Source organism: Lupinus angustifolius, unplaced genomic scaffold, assembly GCF_001865875.1.
Source record: "Lupinus angustifolius cultivar Tanjil unplaced genomic scaffold, LupAngTanjil_v1.0 Scaffold_498, whole genome shotgun sequence".
In the NCBI taxonomy this organism is placed as follows: domain Eukaryota; kingdom Viridiplantae; phylum Streptophyta; class Magnoliopsida; order Fabales; family Fabaceae; genus Lupinus; species Lupinus angustifolius.
Genome location: NW_017727867.1, coordinates 128,101 through 134,320, shown reverse-complemented (window position 1 = coordinate 134,320; position 6,220 = coordinate 128,101).

The following is a 6,220-nucleotide window of genomic DNA, read 5'->3' as shown; positions in this document are numbered from 1 at the left end:
CAATTGGAAAAGTGTTATAAAACTTTGATGAGGTGTAACAATGCAATTATTCTTAAATTAATAGTAAACGTTAAATAATATACATAGATTAGTGTAAAGAAATAGTTTGGATGTGAAAAATGATTTCAATCTCATCTAATGCTTAATGTCTATTACATTTTAACATAACAAAATATAGGTACGGTAAATACTCAATTTTGGTGAGGTAGCAATATAGACCAATTGCTAATTAATATTAAATTATTAACATATAAAATATATAAAAAGTAAGGATAGTGTGGGAAGGTACATAGTAATAACATTTGACATAAATGAATTTTTTTTAATTTTTTAATAACTTAGAACATTTTAAGATGGGAAAATGTGAGGAGAATGTGACATATGGCATGAAGGGAAAACATGTGAGGAGGATGTGACATGAGGCATGAATGAGTTTTTTTTATTATATTGTTAATAGATATGAAAAATGATTTCAATTTCATCTAATGTTCAATGACTATTACTTTTTAACATAACAAAACATATATGTTGTAAACACTTTTTAGTGAGGTAGCGAAATGAACCAATCACTAATTATCAATCACTAATTAATATTAAATTATTATTAGCATATAAAATATATAATATATAAAAAGCAGGAAGAAAAATATGTGAGGAGGAGGTGACATGTGGCATGAAGGGGAAAAAATATAAGGAGAAAGTGACATGTGGCATGAGGGAAGGAGAAAGTGACATGTGACATGAGAGAAGGAGAAAGTGACATGTGTCATGAGAGAGATTTTTTATTATATTGTTAATAGATAGATAATGAAGTTAATATCAAGATATCTTAATTTACGTTACAAACAAAATAATTCAGTTCCATTCTCAATAATAATTTCGATAAGTTATATATAATATTTTAGGGGGTAAAAATTCAGTTCGGTTCGGTTTTTGGTGCATTTTAGTGACCGAACCGATCAAAAACATACGGTTCGGTTTTACTCAATTAACTGCAAATTTAACTATAAGAACCGAAACGAACCGCTCTTCAATGGTTCGGTTCGGTTCGGTTCCAAGGTTTTTCCATTTACTTTTTTATAAAAAATCTTGCATCAATTGAAAATTCAAAATGTATCATAAGATATATTATTTATCCATGAAAGGATAAACATTACTACTATTATTATAAAAAATTATGAATAATATATAACAATACAATTCATGATTAGTAACATATGTATCAATTAGTAAAATATATAATAGTTACATTTATAACCTTACATTTCATAATTAGTAACACATGTAACAATACATGTATAACAATCTATGATATATGTTAGTTTCAAACTCAATATCACATAAGTTGGAAAATATGTTCCAAATCATAAGACACTAGGAAACAATTTAGTAACTAATAACATATATAATATTAACTTAATAACAATTTAGTAACATATATAACCGAACTGCGAAACCAAACCGAACTATATTTTGTGGTTTGGTTCGATTCGATTTCATCTGAAACCGCTTATATGGTTAAACCCCTATAATTGATTCCGTGATGGACATACTTTTTAACATAAAAAGGTAAGATAAGTATACAATTACTAATATATAATCCCAAGACTTCAATACAAGCAAAAAAACTAATACACACTTATTAAGAATGGTAGTTAAACTTATTTAATTTTCTTAATCTAATGTAAAAAATAAATCCCATTACTAAAATTGCCGATATTATGTAGAAAAATGAGTTAATAATAAATTTCCATTTTAATATTATGGAAACTTGTTTTAAAATATAAATATTATAAAATACCACGGAAATAAAAATTGAACTTAATAAAAAGCATTTAGAGATAAAAATATTAATTAATATGATCAAATTAGTTATAATTTTTCTATTTTCGACCGCCATTTGTAACTATTTATAGTACTGGGTGCATGAATCAATTAACACTCACAATATGCTTTAACAAAAGTGGTTAAGATCTTATCTGGAAAGGCAAATATAAAATAAAATTATAAAACATTCTAATCATTTAAATATAATAATATTTTACCCTTAAATGGAAATATAAAACTAAGAACTATCATTAGTTGACAGGATTCTTTTCACAACACAAAAGGAGGCATTTACCTGACCATTGGCCCTTCTGATTTCCTTTTCAAGTTTGCATGGGTGACTTCTTGAATTTGATGGTCATTGCTATCCAATACAGAGAATTCTAATTGGATATGACAACTTTTAAAATTATTTGCAACCATTCTGAGGGGAAAGGATTTTATTTTGTATATTGTATATTATACTAATCGGATATTATTCATAATTCTATTTTTTTTTGGTATCATTAAATGTATTCTTTTACCTTATCGGTAAGGTACTACTATCTTTTGGGTGCATTGTTGCCTATCCCAACAAGTATTATTTCCAAGAATTAAATCATTAATTTTTTGTCATCTTGAGACCTAATGAAACCTTACACCACTAGACCAACAACATAATTCTAATTGGATATTGTATATTATCTTATATTTTTTATTTTGAAAGGTTTTAATTCATTAATTTTTAAGACTTTAACCATTTAAAACAACTTTATTATAACTAGTGTGTACATGCACTTCGTGCCTGCCGGCAAATATAATGTGATATTACATATTCATTATTTATATAATTCATTTTTGTGAATTAAAATGTATTTGTTGTGTTTGTACTTTATATTATACTTTTGTGTGTTTATGATAATGTTTAATTTAAGATGAGATATGTGGTTAATTAATGTATTGGTGGTAGTTGCTTAGGATTATATAGTTTTTTGTAAAAAATAATTAATGTTAAGGGCAATATAGGAAATGAAAATTATACCATGAGAAAAGTTATTTCAAGTTTTGACTTTATTAATAACTAGCGTGTTGACAGTCATTATCGTATCTGTCAACCCGCTTTCCTATCATTTACAATGTATAGTTTGTATGTCATAAATGTCAAACATAATATTTTGTGTTAAATAATTGTAATTTACAATTGAATTTTTTGATTGGTGTAATGTTCTACATTAAAGACTGACAGTCATAATGGAAGAATAAAAAATAATTAACCAAATAATATGAACATATATTAGGTGGAGAGGAACATTAGGTTATATATAATTCTTTTGTAAAATTTAGAAAATAGTGAGGGCAAAATAGGGAGAACCACAAATTACACCATGGTGGGTGGTTATTTTGGGTTTTCCCTTTATAAGTAGTATAAATATAGATAAAGAAAACAGTTACAATCTTTAGAATTTTAAATTTTTAAATAATGGCTTGGTTCAAATTTAGATGTGATTTCATTATTTTTAAAATAAAGATTCTTTTGTTTAACAATTCATAGAAGAAAAAACGAGTAAATGCACCCAAAAAATGTACCAAAAAACTCCCTTCTATTTTTTGGTGTACATATAGTAATAAGAATAAACTAAAAAAATATTAATTAATTCAACAATCCACTAAGGCATTAAAATGTGAAATACAAATTAGAGACGTATTAAGTTATTAATTAATGATAGAGATAAAAAGGAAAAAAAAAAGCATTGTTAACTAAAATCTATGATGTTTTCAAATCTAACCTTTAATCAATGGTGTATAAATTCAACTCATCAAATTAGAAAAGGTACCATTTCAAGTTTAACTTGTCATACTGCACAATCAGTCTTAATGGTGTGATATATAATATAAATAATCAGTATCAATATGTGAAGTTGAAATTAAAAATTTATCAATACTTAAGTTATATTTTCATATTCCATCTTCCTTAATTTTTTAATATTTATACTCAATTACGATATACCAAGTTGGCTCACTCTTACCAATAGATATTGGTTCAAGTGGTACATGTTTGATTCTCTTAAGCAAGATCTCAAATTCGAGTCATGTAGATGGAAAAGTATTCGCTGAGAGAGTTAGCCCCATATACCCGTGAATGTTCCCAACTCGAACAAGATTCCCTCCGATGTAAAAATACCTTTAGAAACCAAAAAAAAAAAGTTGGCTCACTCATCTTCCTCAACTACGGGTTCAAGATAACATCAATAGATGGCTTTATTCATTATGCAAAAATTGCAAAATAATAGCACTTAAAATTATTATTCAATAGTGTTTTTTAGTGTTGTCTATATGAGCAAAGTAAAATGTAAAATTAAATTCAATAGCGCTATAAAAATATACATTTAACAATACTCGCTTGAATGAGCATTATTAAATTTCAACTTTCTACAATGTTCACTCAAACGAGTACTATATAATCCAACACTTAATGTCTTGTTGAAGCTAACAACAATATTGTTTAATATAGCAAGTTAATGCATTACTTGTTATATCAATTGATAGCTACATACATGCATTTACAAAACCATTACATTCAACTACACACATAACATACAAACAAAATATATATATATATATCCAAAATCATTATATTAATGCAATAATATTAAGTATATTGTCTATTTACAAAATTAAGATAAAGTTATACAAACATCTAACAATATATGTTTAAGCTTTTTTCTTTCCTTTGATAGATTGGGATTTATATTATCCTTGCTTGGAAGAAAACATGGAGTCACCTAAATCCCCTCATAGTAATCAACCCTTCTATATAAACCATGTAGTTGGACCCCTCTCATGCAATTGTGATGTCCTAAAGAAAGGATTATCTTCAGCTTCAATATTATTGTTGTCTTGGTTATCAATATTATTAATGGTTATTTTGTTAGTCAAAAGAACAATGGATTATTTCATATAAGTCAGGTCATTGAGATAGAATACTTGTTGAGTTTGTGATGTTAGACTAAAATGCCCATCTTTATATCATGGTCTTGGACCCGACCATGCGTAATGATCCTTTAACCACCGGAGAGTTCCATTATTACCGGGGCATGGGAAGAATGGAGAGTCATAAGTGAGATGCCACATCTTGAACCAAAACCTTAAGGTTCCATGGACATTTTCCACTTATAAACTCTTTCACCCCTCCTTTCATATCCAATTGTGGGACTTCATTTGAATAAACCTAACAATCCCCCCTTCAAGTGTAGGTACCACACACTTATCAGATCGCTCCACCTTAAGTCCATCATGTCTCAACCGAATTATCGACTTTGATATCACTTATTGGATCAGACTACAACCGGGGAGCCTAAAATCATTAAGAAGTTCCAGTGTTACCGAGGCATGGGAAGAGTGGAGAGCCACAAATAGGACATCACGTCTTGAACCAAAATCTTAAGGCAACATTCTATGAGTTCATCTACTTATATGTTCTTTAACTCATCCACTTTTACACAATGTGAGACTTCTTCATTCACACTTGAAATACCCAACATCATCCCTCGAGTGTGAGTTAATCTCATTCGAGTATTGGAAATAATAGAGCTCAACTCTCTATATACTTATATCTTTGTTGGCTTGTCCTTTCATCATTGAGACACACCATCATGACCTCTCGATAGGAAGGCTTTCGACATAAGGATCTTTTATGGATCCACCAAACATTTGTCGCTTCAATATTCCATTGAGTCATCGAACCATTGACTCTAATACAGTTGTTGGACTCGACCACGCTCCGGGAGCCTAGGAGTTCTATTTTTAGTAGAGCATGGGATGAACGGAGAGGGTATAGTGGAAGGTCATAGGTTCAGTCGCGGGAGGCTCCCTTTAAAGAGAATAAAATACTGTATGAAATATTTAAGTTTGAGGGTATCACGCTTAATAGATTCATGGTGGATAACATTTCAATGATAAGATGTTACAATTACTATATAAAACATTATAATGCATCCTCTATCAAAGATATAGGAGTCAACCTTATTTATGTTTGCACAAATATGTGAGGTAGCCTGAAAGTCTACCATCGACTGTTTCACAATAATCATAATATGAAGTTTGATAAAATGTCAATAAAATTATTTTATCTCCTTACACTAAGTTTGTCTAGCAAGGAGGATTACCATTCCTCTTTCGTACATATATGTGTTAAATCTCATTGCCTTGTGAAGGAAGCAACCACCATTGTCATCTTCAACCTTGAGTTCCTCTTCACTAGTTCTTTTTGCTTCATGGGCGCTTTGTTACATTAGTGTTCGTTTTCCTCTTTTTATTCTTTTCCATTTCTTTTTCGTATTGGGGTTCTTGCCAAATCGAAGCCCAATAACACCTTAGTTAGTTTTCCATTTTCTTTTTCGGGTTTTCTGTTTTG